We start from the raw sequence: 23866 nt of genomic DNA, 5'->3' as shown, positions 1-23866 counted from the left end.
AGGTGTTATCAGTAATTGTAATTCTGTCCTTGATAATGCAGAAAACTTATCTTTCAAAGTGAGAAAATTACAGGGTTTCTGTTTTTATTTTACCTACGGAGAGTGCTGTGGAAAATTGCATAAAAGAAAAATTTTCTAATTTTAAAAATATATATATCTAACACAAAAACATATTTAAGCAATAGATAATTTTCTGATGACAAATTCCCTCTAGATAAGACATAAGAAGTAATGTCTCTGGGCACTTTCATCTTATCTTCTTATACCCGACAGGTAACAGTTACGAAAGAACTATGTAGAAGAAACATTTTAACCTGCATAGACTAAAAGTGCTTAAAATCCCAGCTCCGTACACTGCTGAGCACTTTGGTGACCTGTGCTGCTTGTGTCTGAATTTCAAGCTCAGGAGAATAAGGAAACCTGCATTTGTATCAAGAATAATCGCATGAGCTAACGCAGAATTTGCTTACTGGAAAAAGTCATGCTTCAGTGGGGGAAGGCTACGCAGGCAGAGTTAGGAGGTCTGCTGCCGAGAGAAATCAGCTGCTATGAAGAGAATCAGCCACTCAGAGAAATTAGGATTGTCAGCTTGTCCATAAGATGTCTGTCTGCCATGCTCTCCTGTACGTATTGTCCGGTAAGTTGTACCAGCCAAGGTTACATTAACTTACATACGTCAATATTACTGATTTGAATGAAAATAGCAGTATCTTGTCAAACTAAAGATTCTCTCCTGTAGACTTCAAACACATGGGCACGTGTCTCTAAGCTGGAAGACATTTCTGGACTTTGAAGAACAGGTTCTTTATTCCTGGCAGCCGGCAGGTAATAACTAGAAGAATTGTGGAGACCTCACAGTCCTGTATCCTCACATTTAGGGCTCATTCACACAGCAGTTTTTCACATACAAGTGCTATGCATGATTGTAGCACTTGTACCTATGACAGTCTATGGGGCTGTTCACATGTCTATGATTTTTTGCAGACCGAATGGTCCATGCAAAATCATGGAGACATGTCCAATATTGATCAGATTGTTGGATAAAACTCGGCAATGAAAGTCTATGGGTCCATGAAAAAAAAAGGCACAGCTAGCTGGCGTGGATCCTTCGAGAGGGAGTCAACCGTCTCACTGCTCACAAGCTCTTTCCTCGCCAAGTCTGTTGTCTTCCCGCTCATGGATCGCCCCCATGGGGCCATGAGGTACTCAGTACTGGGTCCTGCAGTTCACAGGGGGATGCCACGGTGGCTGACCCGGTCCATGGCCTTGGGACGTCCGTGTAAAAGGTAAAAGTCTTTAAGGGGAAAATTCGTGACACCACCTGTGGTATTTGGTCAGGGTGACCGACGCTGCTTTACGGGGTCCACTGGGGTGATGTTATGGCAGCTAGATGGTATACCTTCCCACAGGTGAAGTATATCCCCAGGGCTTCCCGGTGTGAAGATGGTGGTATGGTGAGAGGCGCAGAGAAGAACGAGGACACAAGGTTGCAGTCTCTTTACCTTTACTGAAGACTTCAGCATCTGCAGTCCAGGGCACCAGATCAGAGGGTAGGCAGAGTCCGGCCGGTTTGGAGGCAAGTCCAGAGTCCCCTTTGTCCAGGTGGAAATCAATAGCCTTCCCTTGCGCTGTAGTGGTGTAGTCCTTTACTGCCTATGGCTTCACATAAGGGTCTCACAGATGTGGTGTTTCTCTCTCTGTCCCCCATAGTTGGATAGGACAATACCCGTATGACTGGCGGCTTGAGGCTGTTTATAGGGACTCTAGCACGCCCCCGCCTCTGAGGGGTGCCACCGTGCCTCCTGGGTGTAGGGTGGACAGTTAACTTGCAATTAGCTGTCTTGCTGGTCTCTGAAGTAAAGCAGATAAGATTAACCCCCCCTGAGCAGGTTGGACAGCCGAAAGCAAACCCCGACCTGGATCATGACAGTACCCCTTTCTCAATGGGGGGCCACCAGACCCCCAGGCTTCTCAGGATATCTGGCATGAAAGGCCCGGACCAACTGATCCACATGAACCAATCGTGCCAGAACCCATGACCCATCCTCAGGACCGTAACCCCTCCAATGAAAAAGACATTGAAGAGAATGACGGACCATCCGAGAGTCCACAATCCGTTCCACCTCATACTCATCTTGGCCATCCACCGAGACCGGTGGTGGGGAAGATGGAGACCCCTCAAAGGAAGACCCCAATAGTTTCAATAGTTTCAAAAGGAATTTATGGAATATTTTGGGGATCCATAGAGATGGTGGAAGACGTAAACAGAAAGCCACAGGATTGACCATTTCCATAATCTCATAAGGACCAATGAACTTAGGCCCCAATTTAGCTGAATGAACCTTAAAGTCTAATATTCATGGTAGATAACCAAACTTTATCCCTTACCCGGAATACAGGCCCCACAGACTGTCTTTTGTCAGCAAAAAATGTATATTTGCCCTGAGCCTCCCCAATATTCTTCTCCATATGTGACGCCCCAGGGTCCAGGTCATCACAGTGACATTGCTTTCCTCATGGGGAGAGTGATGTTATGCTTGGAAGTGATGAAGGATATCTCTCTATCAGGTAATCACAATGCACACAACATGTTCACACTCCAGGCCACAAGAGGGAGCTTTTGATCCTATTCCTAGGTGACTCCCCTATATATATTGTGGTTTGTAGGGAAAGTCAGGGAGTTCCTGTCAGAGAGGCAGAGGAGAGTGCAGACCAACATAGAGCGTCAGAAGGTCTGAAGGGGCCCTGTAGTCTGAGGTACTACAGCCCCTGGAGAAAGAGCATTACAGAAGGAAAGAACATCGTTCAGTGAGCATGCAGGAGAGCGAAGCAAAGGAGAGTCATATCAGGGGAGACAGCTGCAAATGAGCTGCCTCCCTCTAAAGCGCAGATCACCGGTAGCTGGAGCACCAAGGTTGTAAGGGACTCTAAGACTTACAGCAGAGACCGGCAGGACAGGAGGCACAGTGATGCATAGAACCTAGGTCATGATAAAGATCCTGTAAAAAGGCTTGATATGGGGGGACAGAGAAGAACTGTGAGGACCTTATCAGAAGCTATAGGCAGTAAGGGGACACGAACAAACTCTATTCACCAAATCCCTTTTAAAGACTTCCCCCTTTAACATGGGTGCCCAGGGTCATGGACCGGATTGCTGCCACCGTGACATCCCCCTGTGAACACCGGACCTGGTACCGGGTATCCCATGGCCCTGGTGGGTGACTCACATACCTCCCCCAACCGCCGGATAGCGAAATCTGCCCCCGGACACCCCGAATCTAATCGAGAAAATTCCCCAAAATGAAGGTGAAAACCATAATTGCAGAAAAAGGGGAGGTGCCCGTGGACTGATTAATGCGGTTGTGAAAAGCAAATTCCGCCAACGATAAAGAAGAGAACCTATCATTCTGCCGAGTAGCGGTCAGACATTGCAAAATTTGTTTGAGAGACTGGTCCTCTTGGTTTCACGATTGGTCTCCGGATGGTAAGCGGACAAAAAAGTCAAATAAATACCCAACCTTTTACAAAACGCCCTCCAAAACTTGGACACAAACTGTACCCCCCTCTGCACCTATGCGAGACCACACTCAAAGGCACACCATGCAACCGCACCATATGTTCCACAAACAATCGAGATAAAGTTTCAGCATTGGGCAAGGTTGTTAAAGGCACAAAATGCGCTTGCTTACTAAATCTGTTCACAACAAACCCAGATGACAGTATTACCTTTAGAAGGAGGAAGATTGGTGATAAAATCCATGGACAGATGAGTCCATGGTCTCTCTGGAAACGGCAATGGCACCAATTCCCCAGCCGGCCGGTTATGGGAGATCTTGGCACAAGCACATACCTCACAGGCAGACACAAACCTGACAACATCCGAGGACAAAGACAACCACCAAAACAACCTAGCAATGGCTTTATGGGTGGCCGAGATCCCAGGATGCCCACTCAGAGCCGAGTCGTGGAACTCCCGGAGCACCATGAGACGAAACTGAGGCTTGGACTGACGAGCTAGAGACTGAACTTCATGAATTTCCTGCTCCAACACAGCGGAAATCCCAGCCACAACCACACCATGTTGAAGAATGGAGGAAGGAGGTTCGGGAGAAGATATTGGGTCCAGACTACGAGATAAGGCATCCGGCTTGACATTTTTAGAACCCGGCCGAAAGGTGATAGAGAATTGGAATCGTGAAAAAAACTGGCTGGACATTTAACTCCCCTCTAGCCACACCCTGGAGGTGGAGATATGGAGGGTAGGCATCCAACCCATCTCTGACCTACTCACCATGAAAGCCATGCCCATATAGCAACTGGATTGCTCTCAGCACATACCATGCTGGAGAAAACACTTATGGCTTTCACATCACACAGGAAAGCAATCTTTGTGACACATATTTCCCCTCATGTACAATACCAGTGACCCTGTCACAACATGAACCTTACACTTAGTTTTTCCATTTTTATTGCTATCATCTCCTGACATATCCCGTTAAGGGAACAGCAATCACATTTCAATAATGCCCCGAGATTGCTCTTTTGATTGTAAATGGTAACTTTTGAACGGAAACGGTTTTAACTTTTAAATATTCAAATTCAAGATGTTGAAAGTTTATCAGGAATCTAAATGAGCAGGAATATAAATGATCTGGTCTATATCACTCAGTGGCACATTTCCATGATGTTATCAAGTTAAAATTATAAAAGAAAATGAGCAATTCTTAATTAAGACAGAGGGCTATGAATCAGAGCCTAATCAGACATAATCAGCCTAATTTCTATAATTTTAGATCAGTTAGGAGGTTGGTAAGATATATTAGGAGGAAAAGGAAGATAAAAAATATGTTCTCTTGTTAATGATATTTCAACAGCGAGCTGAAAAGTCAAGCAACACTTTGACCTGAAGGTTTGGGTTTATTTTTTTTTTTCACAAACTTTAAAGTCCGGAGAGTGGAGTCACTGTGTTGCTCGTGAATTTGTCTAAGGTTGAATGGTTATTCGTAACATGAAAGGTTTTTATGCATACCACCACTCCATTCATTCTTTATAGGAGTGATGGACATAACCAAGTACAGAACTCTACTAAATCCCCTTATATTATTTAGCTAGCTGTTGGCCAAGGAATGGTTTGGCCGATCATATGGCCAGCAACAATTTCGACAATCTTTCTGGACTCTCCCATACACATAAATGCTCAAACTGCTGGACGCTTCTGTGTTCTCTATGGGAGAGTCACTGGCGGACATTCCTGGTGGTGGCTTATCTCTTAGAGAATAACAGTATCAGCAGTCTAAAATGGGAAATGAGGAACCCCATACACATTAGACTGTAAGCCAACCACATTGATATTAGGGGGCCCTATCTCCTGCTGTAACGTAGAAAATGAATAGAGCCACTCCATTCCATTGAGGCATTTTAGATCCCTGTTCTCCGGATCACGGGATGTCCCAGTGGTTTAACCCTCATCAATTCTCAAGTTATCATCTACCACTTAGATAGGTAATAACTTTCAATGTGGAGAAACATACCTTAAACCCCCCCAGAGTTTAACCCTAGCAATATCAAAAAGCAACATAGTGGTTCCACATTCCTGTCCCAAAGTCTAAGAGATTTTGCCCTTCACTTGGGTATGAAGTTTTTGCTAGGAATCACTAGGTCGCTTCCCTGGTGTAGAACCTGAATCAATAACCAAACTATTGTATATAAATCTATGCAACATTATAAGACAGGTACGGGTCAGAATTCACAGCGAAAATGTAGGAAAAGTCAGCAAACAAGGTAAAATCCGCATGGCAAACAAGTAACCTTTCACAAACAAACAGGAACAAAGAAAATTTCATGCTTGCACAAGGTGGTCTGGAACAAGATGATAGACCATAGGCTGAGCACCACTTGCTTACATGTGCCTGTCCCTTTACGATGTTTTTCCGCGTGTAGGTCGCTATGGAGTACCTGGTGAAGGTAATGCATGGAGATGTTCTGCCATAAATTCCTGTTGACCTAATAGGCCTCAATAATTCTTAGCTGATATCTTTACATATTAGTCAAAAGGAGGTAAATATCCACAGCATTAGCGATACAAACCTCTCGGAGTCATTTCTGAGGAATATTATTACAGGACTCTTAGACCATTTTTTTCACTGTCCTCATTAATTGTCTTTATTTTCCAGATGCATATTGAGTGAACCTAAAAGATGAGAATGGCGCAGATCACTTTCTAGTCTAATGAAAGCCATTGCTTCCCCAATTGGTGACATCACTATCAATGTTCAGTTATTACATACATTGTATGACAATCAGACCGTATCTTATCGGAAGATCATGCCCAAGTGCAATCATAGGTTTCTGTGAATAAAGATTTTAATACAGAGATGAAAATCATCCACATGAACCATTTTTGGAGTGATTCCTCTCTAAACCCCACTCAAAAAATTGCTCCAAAAACTCTTCTAATTTATTTCTATGGGAAATCCACTTTGCTATTCATATGTGGAGTTTATGAACTTTTAAAAACTCCTGATGGACTTTAGAAAGTGCACGTCATTTCTTTGAAGAGGATCCTAAAGAAAACCTCTCCAAACTAGGTACAGTGCAATCAAAAGGCTGCTAAGAACACTTCTGGATAAAAAAAAACCTGATGTGCTCACAAATTCTTTTTGCTAAGTTTTCAATGCAGAAACTGAGCAACCTTCAAGTTTTAGAGGAATTTTGAGTTTTGAGATTATTCTGTGATTTTGTCTTCAAAAATACCCTACCCAATCACACATCATTGTATCTAGCTAAATGTAGAAATGATATGTTATCTTTCCAGAAGAAGTTAAGTTTTGTGCCCTGGTTTTTGTCCTATAACTATTCTATTTTGTAACATTTCTCTGACTCCACCGTCTGTTTATAAAGTGATTTCTCTGCTGTATAAATCTCTGTTTTCAAGATACTGTAGAGGTTTGAAAGCTGCCATACATCAGCCAAGAGCAGTAGCACGCAAAACGATTGTCACAATTCCATGCCCCGGTATGATATTCCCTATACGAGAAATGACCCAAATAACTCTGAATATCTTCATAAATAAGCTATCCAGGGAAATATTGCCTGAGCTTAATAGCACATATTTATTGATCATCCCATGACTCAATGTGTGGTTTATTATTCAATTGTTTGAGAAATGTAGTTTAAGTTGTAGCATAACCCCCTCCCATTATATAAATATACAATTCTTGTCATAGTTGGAAATTCCAGGTCCGCTAACCCATATAGGGTGCAGAGATGTTAATGACAGGGGTCTCCCATCTAGCATAGCACGTCTGCTATCATCAAGAATGGGGAGGAACTCAAATGAGTAGATTCTGCTTTGGTGAATTTTGCAATGCACTAACCCCAGCAAAATGAAATATTTGCCAGGAGCAGCACCTCTTGCGATAAGCTGAGCTGAAAGGTGAGACCACTACCAACCTTTATTCAAATGACTATGTAGATTTTAAACTCTGCATCAGAAAAACAGGGTTTGGACATACATTGAAGACACATTCATCCGAAGGTTATCAACACAGTAAGAAGAAAAAACATAAAATGGTGTTCTATGGTGAACAGTCGCATTATTTTTTTGAGGAGCACTTGTCTCAAAACACCATTATCAAAAGTGTGACTACAGCAATGCAACCGAGACACACCTACCCCAGGTATACTGGGCTCCGCTTCCTTCCTCTGGGTCCATTGCCCTCTGTTGTGCTGATATTTTGCAAGTTGCCTGGTGTGGATCAATTACATCAACCCCCTAGACCTATTTAAAGCCCATTCAGACTCACATCTGTGTCTTGGGATTGAGACACTTGACCTCAATGTTTGGTGTGCTACGCCTTCTAAACCACATGTGCTTTTACTTGCTTCCATCCCTATTGGGTTTCACTTCATTAGTCCTGCTGCTCCTGAGATTCCTCTGTGTGCCAAGTCCTTGCTGCCCACATACCTTCCTGCATCAACACTTGGGGTTCTTGTGCCCAACCGGACCTAAGGCTTAGAGGATCCACCTCACCAGGTGAGCAATATATTTTAGGCTGGCAAACCCATTGACTATCGTTTCTCAAAATCTGTCACCCCAATTTTATCATATTATGGGAAAGTCACAATAGGAAGGCATCAGACACATAATAGCATCACAGAGGAATACAGTCAATGTATCATACCTTTCTACTGGAGTCTTAATGACCTGTGACTTTTAAGGCTCGGACAGTCAAGTTCCTTTATAATTAGCCTCAACCAGGCAAAAATAAGGAAATATATATAATATTTTACAAGTCTAAACCTCTGGCCAGTATCAGCTTTTCAGTGCAGCTACTGTAATAGGATTTACTTCTCTCTACATCATTTTTCCCCAAGAAGCTATGGAAATCCCTTTACACAAAAAGCATGTTAACATCGAGCAGGGATAATGCAATAAGATAGCTTGAAGGGCAAATCTTCTCCACTATGGAACTGACTGTAGATCTGCATGAGGATTGTGCCCACATCAGCTCCTTATAATGCATGCTTCACGTACAGTATTGTAGAGAGCTAGATCAGGGGCTGAGGTTAGTTTATAGATATGTGTTTGTATGTATAAAAACTATATCTACTATATAATTATCTAAGGGGTACTTCCGTCTGTCTGTCTCAGATATTCATTGGTCGCGGCCTCTGTCTGTCACGGAAATCCAACTCGCTGCTGGTCGCGGCAAAACAGCCACAACCAATCAGCGATGGGCACAGTCCGACGCCAAAATGGCCACTCCTTCCTCCCCGCAGTCAATGCCCGCTCCATTATCCCCTCCAGTCAGTGCTCACACAGGGTTAATGGCAGCGCTAATAGACCGCTTTATGCCGCAGTGTAACGTACTCCATTAATGCTGCTATTAACCCTGTGTGACCAACTTTTTTACTATTGATGCTACTATTGATGGTATCCATCCACAGACAGCTGTTTCGGGGTATTTGCCCCTCATCAGTGTGGAGTAGGAAACTGGCTATTAGGAGCAGTGCCTATTAAAAGGACTATAGTCCATGTTTTGGCATAGGTGGTTTTCCTTTTTGGGTGCTGCCCTTCCCGTGGTTGTTCCTTCCCGGTGAAAGACCTGGCTATTTATTGGTTGCGTTGAGAAACACATGATGTTGTCTCCGCGGTGTTGGATGTTTTGATCTCCCCGAGGTCATTCATCCTTATGTTTAAGGTCCTGCGAGAAGGACCTTCCATGATGTCACGGTCATGTGACCGCAACGTCATCACAGGTCCTGCGCTCATACCAACCCTGGGTCCGGAAGCTGCCGCGTGCAACGCACACAGGGCCAGGACTTGAACGGGCCTTCGGAGGGTGAGTATATGTTTATTTTTTATATTAAGTCTGTATACTACATGGCTCTGTGCTGTATACTCCGTCGCTGTGCAATATACTCCGTCGCTGTGCAATATACTACGTGGCTGGGCAATATACTACGTGGCTGGGCAATATACTACGTGGCTGGGCAATATACTACGTGGCTGGGCAATATACTACGTGGCTGGGCAATATACTATGTGGACATGCATATTCTAGATTAGATTTGGGCCACTATTTACAGTAGTATATACATATATACTGAATGTGTAAATGCACACATATGCTATAATCTACACTGTACACATTTTTGAGACTATTAACGAGTAACTGAACTTTCATTTTTTTAATAGTTTTTTCCAGCATGTAAAGTTATTAAACTTTATAAATCACTTTATTAAGAAAGTTGTCTTCATTTCTTTAAGCAAACACAGATCTTGGTCCAAAAACCATAATGAGTAACTAAACTTTTACTACTTTTTTATTATTATTTTTTGGCCAGCATGGAAAGTTCTGAAACTTTGCAAATCACTTTATCAGGGGATTTGTCCTCATTCTGTGAAAAAGAAATGCACGTACGATTGCTTCCAAATTTCTGCTTTCCCCAGTTTAGCTGTTGGCTCATTTGGAGTACAGATGATGGCAGTGATTGGTCAGCCCTGGTCTCCTCCTCTGTGTTGTGCTTATCAGAACAATCTCCTCTAGCAGCTTATACCAGAAGATACTGACACAGTTGCTGAGCTGCCTCATCACTGCCATCATCTGTACTCCAAATGAGTACATGCTGATATCAGTGCAGCTGACAGCAGGCAAATAGACTGGGGAAAGCGAGGGTTTGGAAGTCACTTACATGCCAATTTTTATTTTTTTTCCACAGGAATGAAGATAAATCCCCTGATAAAGTGATTTGCAAAGTTTCATCATTTCCATGCAGGACAAAAAATAATAAATAATAATAAAAGATTAGTTACACTTTAAGTGGTGGGGTCTGTGTTTGCTTAGGAAGTCTGGATTAAAGTCTTTTAATTTTGAGACCACTCTCTCCTCTAAAAGACAAACCTGAAATGCTTCCAATAAATAAGGTGTATTCACATGGAAAAAATGGTTATCTGCAGACTGAGTCCTCCAATAGTGCAGGGACATTAGGGCCTGTGTGAGCAGCAGGAAATGAAGACAACTTGGTAGAGAAGATGTCCAGCAACATATCCGGAGAAGTACTAATTATTTAAAAATGTATTTAAAAAATAAATAAATATATATACAGTGGGGGTAATAAGTATTTGATCCCTGGATGATTTTGTAAGTTTGCCCACTGACAAAGACATGAACAGTTTATAATGTTAAGGGTAGGTTAATGTTAAAATTGAGAGACAGAATATCAAAAATAAAATCCAGAAAATCACATTGTATAAATTATATAAATGTATTTGTATTTTACAGTGAGAAATAAGAATTTGATCCCTCTGGCAAACAAGACTTAATACTTGGTGGCAAAACCCTTGTTGGCAGGCACAGCAGTGAGACTTTTTTGTAGTTGATGATGAGGTCTGCGCACATCTCAGGAGGAATTTTGGTCCACTCCTCTTTGCAGATCATCTCTAAATTATTAAGATTTTGAGGCGGTTGCTTGGCAAGGTGGAGCTTTAACTCCCTCCATAAGTTTTCTATGGAATTAAGGTCTGGAGACTGGCTAGGCCACTCCATGACCTTAATGTGCTTCTTTTTGAGCAACTCCTTTGTTGCCTTGGCTGTATGTTTTGGGTCATTGTCTTGCTGGAAGACCCAGCCATGACATATTTTTAATGTCCTGGCGGAAGGAAGGAGGTTGTCGCTCAGGATTTTACGGTACATGGCTCCATCCATTCTCCCATTGATGCCCTAAAGTAGTCCTGTGCCGTTAGCAGAGAAACACCCTCAAAACATGTTTCCACCTCCATGCTTGACAGTAGGGATGGTGTTCTTTGGGTCATAGACAGCATTCCTCTTCCTCCAAACACGGTGAGTTGAGTTAATGCCAAAGACCTCAATTTTGTCTCATCTGACCACAGCACTTTCTCCCAATCACTCACAGAATCATCCAGGTGTTCAGTGGCAAACTTCAGAAGGGCCTGCACATGTGCCTTCTTGAGCAGGGGGACTTTGCGGGCACTGCAGGATTTTAAACCTTTACAGCATAATGTGTTACCAATGGTTTTCTTTGGTGACTGTGGTCTCAGCTGCCTTGAAATCATTAACAAATTCCCACCATGTATTTTTAGGCTGATTTCTCACCTTCCTCATGATCAAGGATACCGAGGTGAGATTTTACATGGTGCCCCAGATCGATGTCGATTGACAGTCATTTTGTATTTCTTCCATTTTCTTACTATTGCACCAACAGTTGTCTCCTTCTCACCCAGCGTCTCACTTATGATTTTGTAGTCCATTCCATCTTTGTGTCTATCATCTTGTCCCTGACATCCTTAGAAATCTCTTTGGTCTTGCCCATGTTGTAGAGGTTAGAGTCTGACTGATTAATTTAGTCTGTGGACAGGAGTCCTTTGTGCAGGTGACTATGTAAGACAGCTGTCTTTAATGCAGGTAACGAGTTGATTAAGAGTATCTTAGGGTATGTGCACACACTGCGGATTTTGCTGCGGATCCGCAGTGGATTGGCCGCTACAAATTCACAGCAGTTTTGCATGCGTTTACAGTACCATGTAAACCTATGGAAAATAAAATCTGCAGTGCATATGCTGCGGAAAAAAACGTGCGGAAACGCTGCGTTGTTTATTCCGTAGCATGTCAATTCTTTGTGCGGATTCCGCAGCGGTTTACATCTGCTCCATTATAGGAATCCGCAGATGTAAAACCGCAGGTGAAATCCACACAAAAACCGCAAAATACACAAGACTTTCCGCAACGTGTGCAAGTAGCCTAACTGGTCTGTAGGAGCCAGAACTCTTAATGGTTGGTAGGGGATTAAATACTTATTTCTTACTGCAAAATGTAAATAAACTTATATAATTTATACAATGTGATTTTCTGGATTTTATTTTTGATATTCTATCTCTCAATGTTAAAATTAACCTACCCTAAAATTATAGACTGTTCATTTCTTTGTCAGTGGGCAAACTTACAAAATCAGCAATTATTTATTTTTTGTTATTATTATTATTTATTTTATTATTTTATTTTTTTTACTTTTTTTATTATTTTTATCATTTTTTTAAATATATAGTTGTTTTTAACACTTACCTCTCTGGATCTGTTGCTGGACATTTTACCAAGTTGCCTATAAATAAGGGTATGTTCATATGTCAAATTAAAATCTGATGTGAATTCCCGTGACTGACTTTTTTTTTTTTTGCTGCACAGACAGAAATCTGCATGGAAAATGACAAATGCATTAAAAGTATCACAAAGGGAATTCTACAGATTTCACGCATGTCTGACATATGAACATACCCTGACCCTGAGGCTATGTGCACACGCTGCGGATTTTGTTGCGGATCCGCAGAGGATTTGCCGCTGCGAATTCACAGCAGTTTTCCATGCGTTGTACAGTACCATGTTAACGTATGGAAAACCAAATCCACATTGTATTTTCCGCATCATGTCAATTCTTTGTGCGGATTCCGCAGCGGTTTACACCTGCTCCACAAGAGGAATCCGCAGGTGTAAACCGCAGGTGGAATCCACACAAAATCCGCATTAATTCTGCGGTAAATCCGCAAGGGAACCGAGTGTTTATACTCGAGAAACGAGAGTCGGGTTTGCCGTAAAATCGTGAACAAGAGGAGACACAATGTGGGTAATTAACCCTTGATTTATTGATGCATACCTTATGCTACTTATGTCTGATACATTGTAATGGTTTTTAGCAATGCATGCTAGCGCTAATAGTGATAGTTATAGGTGGAACTGATTAGTCTTGGTACAAACAAGTGACTAACTGATTGTCCTACCTGTTTAAGTTACATTGCTTATGTGCATTGCTTTCTACATGTATATGTAATTATTAAGCATAATATGTTGTCCTGAACCACCCTGTGACTGTACTCCTTTTTTTGGGATCACAGTATTTTATCATATCCAATTATATGTATTTGTATTTAGTCTATGTGGTAAATATCTACCCTTAATAAAATATTTATATTTTGAGATACATTATGACTCAAGTTATCCTCATACTTAAGTGATCTCTTTGAGTCTGTATTTTTTATATATATTTGATTGTGGATATATTCTGGTGACATATATACCGTAATTAATTAATATTCATTAGCTTTTACGATTCTGTTTTTCTCCTAAGTATTACTTCATTCTTCATTAGCTCAGTGGACACATTATTATATGAGAGTCCACTTGAGTGTGGTATAACCTGTTGCCAGGTCTGACTTAGAGCACGTACGCATATTAATTAGTATCTTTGATTCTTATATATTCAGCAAAGCGTCCATTTGGTCTGTAAGAGTCCATTTTGGATATCTTCAATCAGGAGGATACATATCCTTAAAATACTGTGCATAAGGGAGCTGTGGGCCCATCCTACTGTGTATAGAGGAGCTGTGGGCCCATCATCTGTGTATAGGGGAGCTGTGGGCCCATCATACTGTGTATAGGTGAGCTGTGGGCCCATCATACTGTGTATAGGGGAGCTGTGGGCCCATCATACTGTGTATAGGGGAGCTGTGGGCCCATCATACTGTGTATAGGGGAGCTGTGGGCCCATCATACTGTGTATAGGGGAGCTGTGGGCCCATCATACTGTGTATAGAGGAGCTGTGGGACCATCATACTGTGTATAGGGGGTTGGATAGAAAGTTAGTCAGCGAAGGATATTGTGGAACAGTGTAAACAAGATTAAGCAAAAAGGAGTACCAGTAGGAGTCGTGCCGTGAGACTGAGGCAACATCCTACTGAGGCGCGTAGCCGGTGGCCGGAACACCGCGGGAATAACTGACTTCAGGCCTTACTTCAAACTCTGCAGGACAGTTAATTATAGGTTGGCTGTCTACCTTAAATTTCCTAAGAAGACATAGGGGGCAACAGTGGGAGAGGGGCGTCACTAGGGTCCCGGAAGACCTCCAGGCCTTCCCGTCATACGGGTGCGTCCTAGCCATAACATACCGGGGGACGAGAAACTAGCAACATCTGGAACTAAAGAGAGAGAGAGAGCTGTAGAGAACGACGAATGAGAACAGCAGTTGTGAGGACTATTCCGAATGCTCAGCAGGGTAGGACTACAACACACAGGCGCTAGTGGTGGGCAACGATTTCCATCTGTGAGGGAAACTCTGGAAGTGCCCATCAGGCCGGCCGGTCTCTGATAGCCCTGTTAAACGTGCTCTGGATTGAGGATCCTGAAGTCTTCAATAAAGAGGTAAAGAGACTGCAACCCTGTGTCCTCGTTATTGACTGCACCCTACACCATTACCATCCACATTACTGGGAAGCCCTGGGGACATACTTCATCTGTGGGAAGGTATACCATCCAGCTGCCATTCCATCACCCCAGCGGACCCCACAGCAGCGTCGGTCACCCTGACCGAACACCACAGGTGGCGTCACGAACCCCTGACAGACTGCACAACCTTTATTGGACGCCCCTTAGCAGGGTCGCAGACCGGGTTCTAGCCACCGTGACAGCATCAGAACCGAACCAGAGAGGCCCGGTACCGAGAGCTCGTGGCTCTGTGTCTGGGGGGCGCTACAACTTGGCGTCACGAACAGGATAGTACGTAAGCCTGAGAAACAGGTCATATGTGCCTTGGAACTGTGATTGAAACGTGTTGGACTGTGATTTATTGCAAGGACTGTGTATTGCTATCTGCCGCAAGATTCCCGCCAAAACTGCCGCCATTGTAGCGCCACGAGGAGCGCAAGAGAAGAAGAAGGGCGTGGAAGTGGGCGTGAGTAAGCTGGATAGCGCGAAAGATAATGGCCGCCCAGTCTAAATATTTCTGCACAGTGAGGACGTGTCCGTCAGCAGCTGAGATCTGCCTCCTGATCCTCTATGGCGGGCGGAGACCGAAGAAACGAAACTATGACTCAGATGGAGTGGAGCTGGAAAGCCAGGGAGGCTTGCGGAGAAAGATGGCCCAGTCTAGGTCCCCATCACCGGAGGATTATACCGGCATGCCGCCGCTGGAGAAGATTGAGTCCTGGGAGCTGTCCGCGGAGCCCCCGCTACCTGCGCCAGACCAGGTGGCCGCCCCTGAGGAACGGCGTGGAGCTGCCAGAGCCCCCACCTATGAGCGAGCTCGGTACCCTGACCGATCGGGGATCGGTGATCCGCCGATGCATGACCCGACTACCGGCATGGTTGGTGGAGTTCCGGAGTCCGCATCATTCGACCCGGAAACGCGTGAGTGGGACATGGGCTCCTTCCCCTGGGGGGATTATCGAAGGCACCTCATAGCTGAGCATGCCAGGGACGTGGAACGGGAGGCCCGCGGTGAGCTGCTGGATGGGTCATTGCCAAAATGGGGAGTGGTGATCGTTTACCAGCCCCAGGGAGGAAGAGGCTTTGTCCAGGAAATCGGATCGACAATAAGGGTCCATATCACACGGGAGGTGGTGGAGGCTGGCCTGCGGGGCGACACTAAGGGTCCCGTCCTGCTGCCGGGGGATGCGGTGAGCTACCGCAGATACCAGAAGGGCCACGGCTGGTGGGCTCGGGATATCCAGCGCTGTACCTCCGTCCTGGTTGCTGCCAAGTCCTTGGAGGAAGAACGGGCTGAAGCAGCGGCAACCGCTGCTGCTGTTCCTCGGATCGCTCACTGGACTCCCTCACTGCCAGAAATAGGCCGGGATTTGAGGCTTCCCAGACCCTCGAGGTCTGCCTGCCCGGTTAGGCCCTGGCAGAGGCCACCAGAGCAGAAGTAAACCTCGGAGATCCGAATATGTACATAGTTAACTCTTTATCTTCAAACTGTTTCCGGTTGCTGCTTAAAACCCGTCCAGGGTTAACTCCTAGGGATCCCTTTGTTTACCCGGGATCCCTCTTCTTTTTGTTTGTTCATCATTGTTTCCAAAGACTGCCGGATCATGAACAGTGAATGAATCCAAAACTGCTTTGTATATAGTTTGCACCTTCTTAAAGGTGCTCCCTACTGGTTTTACAAGCGGAAGAAAACTTTGCGAAGATAATGCTTCTGGACATGACGCAGAAGGTCTTGCTTTCAGTGGACTTGCAGACAGAGAGAGAATCTGCACTACCTCCTAGAGACTTGGGTCCCTCTTAAAGGGAATGTTTACATGATTGCTTTAACAAAAGTTGCAACGATAATAATGTTAAAATTTAGAAAGTTTGATAATGTTGATAGAGACTGAGGACAGGAAAGCTTGAGAGTGAACCCGTAGGGGTTAGAGAGAGTCCTCCTGAGAACTGTAGAAAGATGGTCGGCACAATGACAGTAGGCCCAGCCAAGGAGCTAGGCGGTCCTGCATTGGGGAAGTTAGAACGGAAAGAAAAGTTGAGTTATTTATATAGTATTTTATAGTAGGCCTTTATTGGGTTCAGCTTCTACGCCCTTAAAGGAAAAGTTAACTTATTGTTCAGAGTTTGCACATGGTAGAATACCCGGCTGGGTACTGAGAGTTATTTATAGTCAACATGTTATTTAAAAATATTTAATTTTGTTTGTAACGTTCAAGTGTTCTCACCTCCCATAAAGGGAAGCATTGTTCTATTTACTTGTTTTAGCATTTCAAAAATTTTGTATGTCTTTTGCTGCTATGTATTGTTGTTCTTCTTCTCAGTCCAGGAGTACTGGATTTAACCGGGGGGGGAGTGCAGCGCCCCAGAGATCTGGTCGTTGCAGTATGACACTCTGCCACTAAGGGGAGTGATGGTACGTCTGATGGCACTGAAGGAATTCTCCTGACCAGGTATCACCAGCACACATTACACTTCACACTCCAGCCACTAGTGGGAGCAAAAGGCTTTATTTATTGGGCCCCTCCTCACACTGGTAAAACTAGGGGTTGGATAGAAAGTTAGTCAGAAGCTGACTGGGTTGGATTCAGGCAACATCCCGTGGCAGGGGGTGTTGCAGGGAGAAGACACAGGGGGGTCCCTGTCAGGCGTGGGAACCTGGCAGGTGCCTAGCGAACAGAACGTTACGGAACCGCGCCTGCACTACCTTGCGGCGGTTGTTATGAAAGGCAATTCAGTACCACAATGGACATAGCGGTCAGAGCACATACAGTGATCTGACAATAACTCAAAATCATAGAACGAGCTCTGAGACGTGGGAACTCTGCAGACCGCAATCCCTAATCCTCTCCAAACAACACTAGAGGCAGCCGTGGATTGCGCCTAACTCTGCCTATGCAACTCGGCACAGCCTGAGAAACTAACTAGCCTGAAGATAGAAAATAAGCCTACCTTGCCTCAGAGAAATACCCCAAAGGAAAAGGCAGCCCCCCACATATAATGACTCTGAGTAAGATGAAAAGACAAACGTAGGGATGAAATAGATTCAGCAAAGTGAGGCCCGATTTTCTTAACAGAGCGAGGATAGGAAAGATAACTTTGCGGTCTACACAAAACCCTAAAGAATACCACGCAAAGGGGGCAAAAAGACCCTCCGTACCGAACTAACGGCACGGAGGTACACCCTTTGCGTCCCAGAGCTTCCAGCAAAACAATTAGACAAGCTGGACAGAAAAAATAGCAAACAAATAGCAAAGAAGAACTTAGCTATGCAGAGCAGCAGGCCACAGGAATGATCCAGGGAAAAACAAGTCCAACACTGGAACATTGAAAAAACGAAATTTGAACTGCATTACTGCACTAGAAATATGAAAAATGAGAGCTTTTAGCGCACAAAAATGGCCAATTTTATGTGTACCTCGTAGCCACGTTAAGGCATCTCTCTTATACGAGGTCCTAAGTTTGACCTACCTCACTGAGAATAAACGTCTCCATCTGAATGGGTACATGCAAAAACCTCTTCTTGGACTCAAATTCTCTCTCTATGTGGAGGGGTATTGGACCTACTATAATTAAAACACCTGAAGCTAGGAGGCGGGGAGTGCACGATCAGAAGGCTAAAGAATACATTTCAAAAACCTGACCTGCACATCCAAACATAGACTGAGTGTGAACAGGTGCTGAACCCAGAGTCGCCAACTCGTATATAGTTAAATAAACAGGGCAGCACACTGCAGCGCCAAAACATGTAAACTTGAAAAAACGAAATTTGAACTGCATTACTGCACTAGAAATATGAAAAATGAGAGCTTTTAGCGCACAAAAATGGCCAATTTTATGTGTACCTCGTAGCCACGTTAAGGCATCTCTCTTATACGAGGTCCTAAGTTTGACCTACCTCACTGAGAATAAACGTCTCCATCTGAATGGGTACATGCAAAAACCTCTTCTTGGACTCAAATTCTCTCTCTATGTGGAGGGGTATTGGACCTACTATAATTAAAACACCTGAAGCTAGGAGGCGGGGAGTGCACGATCAGAAGGCTAAAGAATACATTTCAAAAACCTGACCTGCACATCCAAACATAGACTGAGTGTGAACAGGTGCTGAACCCAGAGTCGCCAACTCGTATATAGTTAAATAAACAGGGCAGCACACTGCAGCGCCAAAACATGTAAACTTGAAAAAACGAAATTTGAACTGCATTACTGCACTAGAAATATGAAAAATGAGAGCTTTTAGCGCACAAAAATGGCCAATTTTATGTGTACCTCGTAGCCACGTTAAGGCATCTCTCTTATACGAGGTCCTAAGTTTGACCTACCTCACTGAGAATAAACGTCTCCATCTGAATGGGTACATGCAAAAACCTCTTCTTGGACTCAAATTCTCTCTCTATGTGGAGGGGTATTGGACCTACTATAATTAAAACACCTGAAGCTAGGAGGCGGGGAGTGCACGATCAGAAGGCTAAAGAATACATTTCAAAAACCTGACCTGCACATCCAAACATAGACTGAGTGTGAACAGGTGCTGAACCCAGAGTCGCCAACTCGTATATAGTTAAATAAACAGGGCAGCACACTGCAGCGCCAAAACATGTAAACTTGAAAAAACGAAATTTGAACTGCATTACTGCACTAGAAATATGAAAAATGAGAGCTTTTAGCGCACAAAAATGGCCAATTTTATGTGTACCTCGTAGCCACGTTAAGGCATCTCTCTTATACGAGGTCCTAAGTTTGACCTACCTCACTGAGAATAAACGTCTCCATCTGAATGGGTACATGCAAAAACCTCTTCTTGGACTCAAATTCTCTCTCTATGTGGAGGGGTATTGGACCTACTATAATTAAAACACCTGAAGCTAGGAGGCGGGGAGTGCACGATCAGAAGGCTAAAGAATACATTTCAAAAACCTGACCTGCACATCCAAACATAGACTGAGTGTGAACAGGTGCTGAACCCAGAGTCGCCAACTCGTATATAGTTAAATAAACAGGGCAGCACACTGCAGCGCCAAAACATGTAAACTTGAAAAAACGAAATTTGAACTGCATTACTGCACTAGAAATATGAAAAATGAGAGCTTTTAGCGCACAAAAATGGCCAATTTTATGTGTACCTCGTAGCCACGTTAAGGCATCTCTCTTATACGAGGTCCTAAGTTTGACCTACCTCACTGAGAATAAACGTCTCCATCTGAATGGGTACATGCAAAAACCTCTTCTTGGACTCAAATTCTCTCTCTATGTGGAGGGGTATTGGACCTACTATAATTAAAACACCTGAAGCTAGGAGGCGGGGAGTGCACGATCAGAAGGCTAAAGAATACATTTCAAAAACCTGACCTGCACATCCAAACATAGACTGAGTGTGAACAGGTGCTGAACCCAGAGTCGCCAACTCGTATATAGTTAAATAAACAGGGCAGCACACTGCAGCGCCAAAACATGTAAACTTGAAAAAACGAAATTTGAACTGCATTACTGCACTAGAAATATGAAAAATGAGAGCTTTTAGCGCACAAAAATGGCCAATTTTATGTGTACCTCGTAGCCACGTTAAGGCATCTCTCTTATACGAGGTCCTAAGTTTGACCTACCTCACTGAGAATAAACGTCTCCATCTGAATGGGTACATGCAAAAACCTCTTCTTGGACTCAAATTCTCTCTCTATGTGGAGGGGTATTGGACCTACTATAATTAAAACACCTGAAGCTAGGAGGCGGGGAGTGCACGATCAGAAGGCTAAAGAATACATTTCAAAAACCTGACCTGCACATCCAAACATAGACTGAGTGTGAACAGGTGCTGAACCCAGAGTCGCCAACTCGTATATAGTTAAATAAACAGGGCAGCACACTGCAGCGCCAAAACATGTAAACTTGAAAAAACGAAATTTGAACTGCATTACTGCACTAGAAATATGAAAAATGAGAGCTTTTAGCGCACAAAAATGGCCAATTTTATGTGTACCTCGTAGCCACGTTAAGGCATCTCTCTTATACGAGGTCCTAAGTTTGACCTACCTCACTGAGAATAAACGTCTCCATCTGAATGGGTACATGCAAAAACCTCTTCTTGGACTCAAATTCTCTCTCTATGTGGAGGGGTATTGGACCTACTATAATTAAAACACCTGAAGCTAGGAGGCGGGGAGTGCACGATCAGAAGGCTAAAGAATACATTTCAAAAACCTGACCTGCACATCCAAACATAGACTGAGTGTGAACAGGTGCTGAACCCAGAGTCGCCAACTCGTATATAGTTAAATAAACAGGGCAGCACACTGCAGCGCCAAAACATGTAAACTTGAAAAAACGAAATTTGAACTGCATTACTGCACTAGAAATATGAAAAATGAGAGCTTTTAGCGCACAAAAATGGCCAATTTTATGTGTACCTCGTAGCCACGTTAAGGCATCTCTCTTATACGAGGTCCTAAGTTTGACCTACCTCACTGAGAATAAACGTCTCCATCTGAATGGGTACATGCAAAAACCTCTTCTTGGACTCAAATTCTCTCTCTATGTGGAGGGGTATTGGACCTACTATAATTAAAACACCTGAAGCTAGGAGGCGGGGAGTGCACGATCAGAAGGCTAAAGAATACATTTAAAAAACCTGACCTGCACATCCAAACATAGACTGAGTGTGAACAGGTGCTGAACCCAGAGTCGCCAACTCGTATATAGTTAAATAAACAGGGCAGCACACTGCAGCGCCAAAACATGTAAACTTGAAAAAACGAAATTTGAACTGCATTACTGCACTAGAAATATGAAAAATGAGAGCTTTTAGCGCACAAAAATGGCCAATTTTATGTGTACCTCGTAGCCACGTTAAGGCATCTCTCTTATACGAGGTCCTAAGTTTGACCTACCTCACTGAGAATAAACGTCTCCATCTGAATGGGTACATGCAAAAACCTCTTCTTGGACTCAAATTCTCTCTCTATGTGGAGGGGTATTGGACCTACTATAATTAAAACACCTGAAGCTAGGAGGCGGGGAGTGCACGATCAGAAGGCTAAAGAATACATTTCAAAAACCTGACCTGCACATCCAAACATAGACTGAGTGTGAACAGGTGCTGAACCCAGAGTCGCCAACTCGTATATAGTTAAATAAACAGGGCAGCACACTGCAGCGCCAAAACATGTAAACTTGAAAAAACGAAATTTGAACTGCATTACTGCACTAGAAATATGAAAAATGAGAGCTTTTAGCGCACAAAAATGGCCAATTTTATGTGTACCTCGTAGCCACGTTAAGGCATCTCTCTTATACGAGGTCCTAAGTTTGACCTACCTCACTGAGAATAAACGTCTCCATCTGAATGGGTACATGCAAAAACCTCTTCTTGGACTCAAATTCTCTCTCTATGTGGAGGGGTATTGGACCTACTATAATTAAAACACCTGAAGCTAGGAGGCGGGGAGTGCACGATCAGAAGGCTAAAGAATACATTTCAAAAACCTGACCTGCACATCCAAACATAGACTGAGTGTGAACAGGTGCTGAACCCAGAGTCGCCAACTCGTATATAGTTAAATAAACAGGGCAGCACACTGCAGCGCCAAAACATGTAAACTTGAAAAAACGAAATTTGAACTGCATTACTGCACTAGAAATATGAAAAATGAGAGCTTTTAGCGCACAAAAATGGCCAATTTTATGTGTACCTCGTAGCCACGTTAAGGCATCTCTCTTATACGAGGTCCTACGTTTGACCTACCTCACTGAGAATAAACGTCTCCATCTGAATGGGTACATGTAAAAACCTCTTCTTGGACTCAAATTCTCTCTCTATGTGGAGGGGTATTGGACCTACTATAATTAAAACACCTGAAGCTAGGAGGCGGGGAGTGCACGATCAGAAGGCTAAAGAATAGTAACATAGTAACATAGTAACATAGTTAGTAAGGCCGAAAAAAGACATTTGTCCATCCAGTTCAGCCTATATTCCATCATAATAAATACCAATACATTTCAAAAACCTGACCTGCACATCCAAACATAGACTGAGTGTGAACAGGTGCTGAACCCAGAGTCGCCAACTCGTATATAGTTAAATAAACAGGGCAGCACACTGCAGCGCCAAAACATGTAAACTTGAAAAAACGAAATTTGAACTGCATTACTGCACTAGAAATATGAAAAATGAGAGCTTTTAGCGCACAAAAATGGCCAATTTTATGTGTACCTCGTAGCCACGTTAAGGCATCTCTCTTATACGAGGTCCTAAGTTTGACCTACCTCACTGAGAATAAACGTCTCCATCTGAATGGGTACATGCAAAAACCTCTTCTTGGACTCAAATTCTCTCTCTATGTGGAGGGGTATTGGACCTACTATAATTAAAACACCTGAAGCTAGGAGGCGGGGAGTGCACGATCAGAAGGCTAAAGAATACATTTCAAAAACCTGACCTGCACATCCAAACATAGACTGAGTGTGAACAGGTGCTGAACCCAGAGTCGCCAACTCGTATATAGTTAAATAAACAGGGCAGCACACTGCAGCGCCAAAACATGTAAACTTGAAAAAACGAAATTTGAACTGCATTACTGCACTAGAAATATGAAAAATGAGAGCTTTTAGCGCACAAAAATGGCCAATTTTATGTGTACCTCGTAGCCACGTTAAGGCATCTCTCTTATACGAGGTCCTAAGTTTGACCTACCTCACTGAGAATAAACGTCTCCATCTGAATGGGTACATGCAAAAACCTCTTCTTGGACTCAAATTCTCTCTCTATGTGGAGGGGTATTGGACCTACTATAATTAAAACACCTGAAGCTAGGAGGCGGGGAGTGCACGATCAGAAGGCTAAAGAATACATTTCAAAAACCTGACCTGCACATCCAAACATAGACTGAGTGTGAACAGGTGCTGAACCCAGAGTCGCCAACTCGTATATAGTTAAATAAACAGGGCAGCACACTGCAGCGCCAAAACATGTAAACTTGAAAAAACGAAATTTGAACTGCATTACTGCACTAGAAATATGAAAAATGAGAGCTTTTAGCGCACAAAAATGGCCAATTTTATGTGTACCTCGTAGCCACGTTAAGGCATCTCTCTTATACGA

This window comes from Ranitomeya imitator, chromosome 3, assembly GCF_032444005.1.
Source record: "Ranitomeya imitator isolate aRanImi1 chromosome 3, aRanImi1.pri, whole genome shotgun sequence".
Lineage (NCBI taxonomy): Eukaryota > Metazoa > Chordata > Amphibia > Anura > Dendrobatidae > Ranitomeya > Ranitomeya imitator.
Note: the sequence above shows the minus strand (reverse complement) of the source record.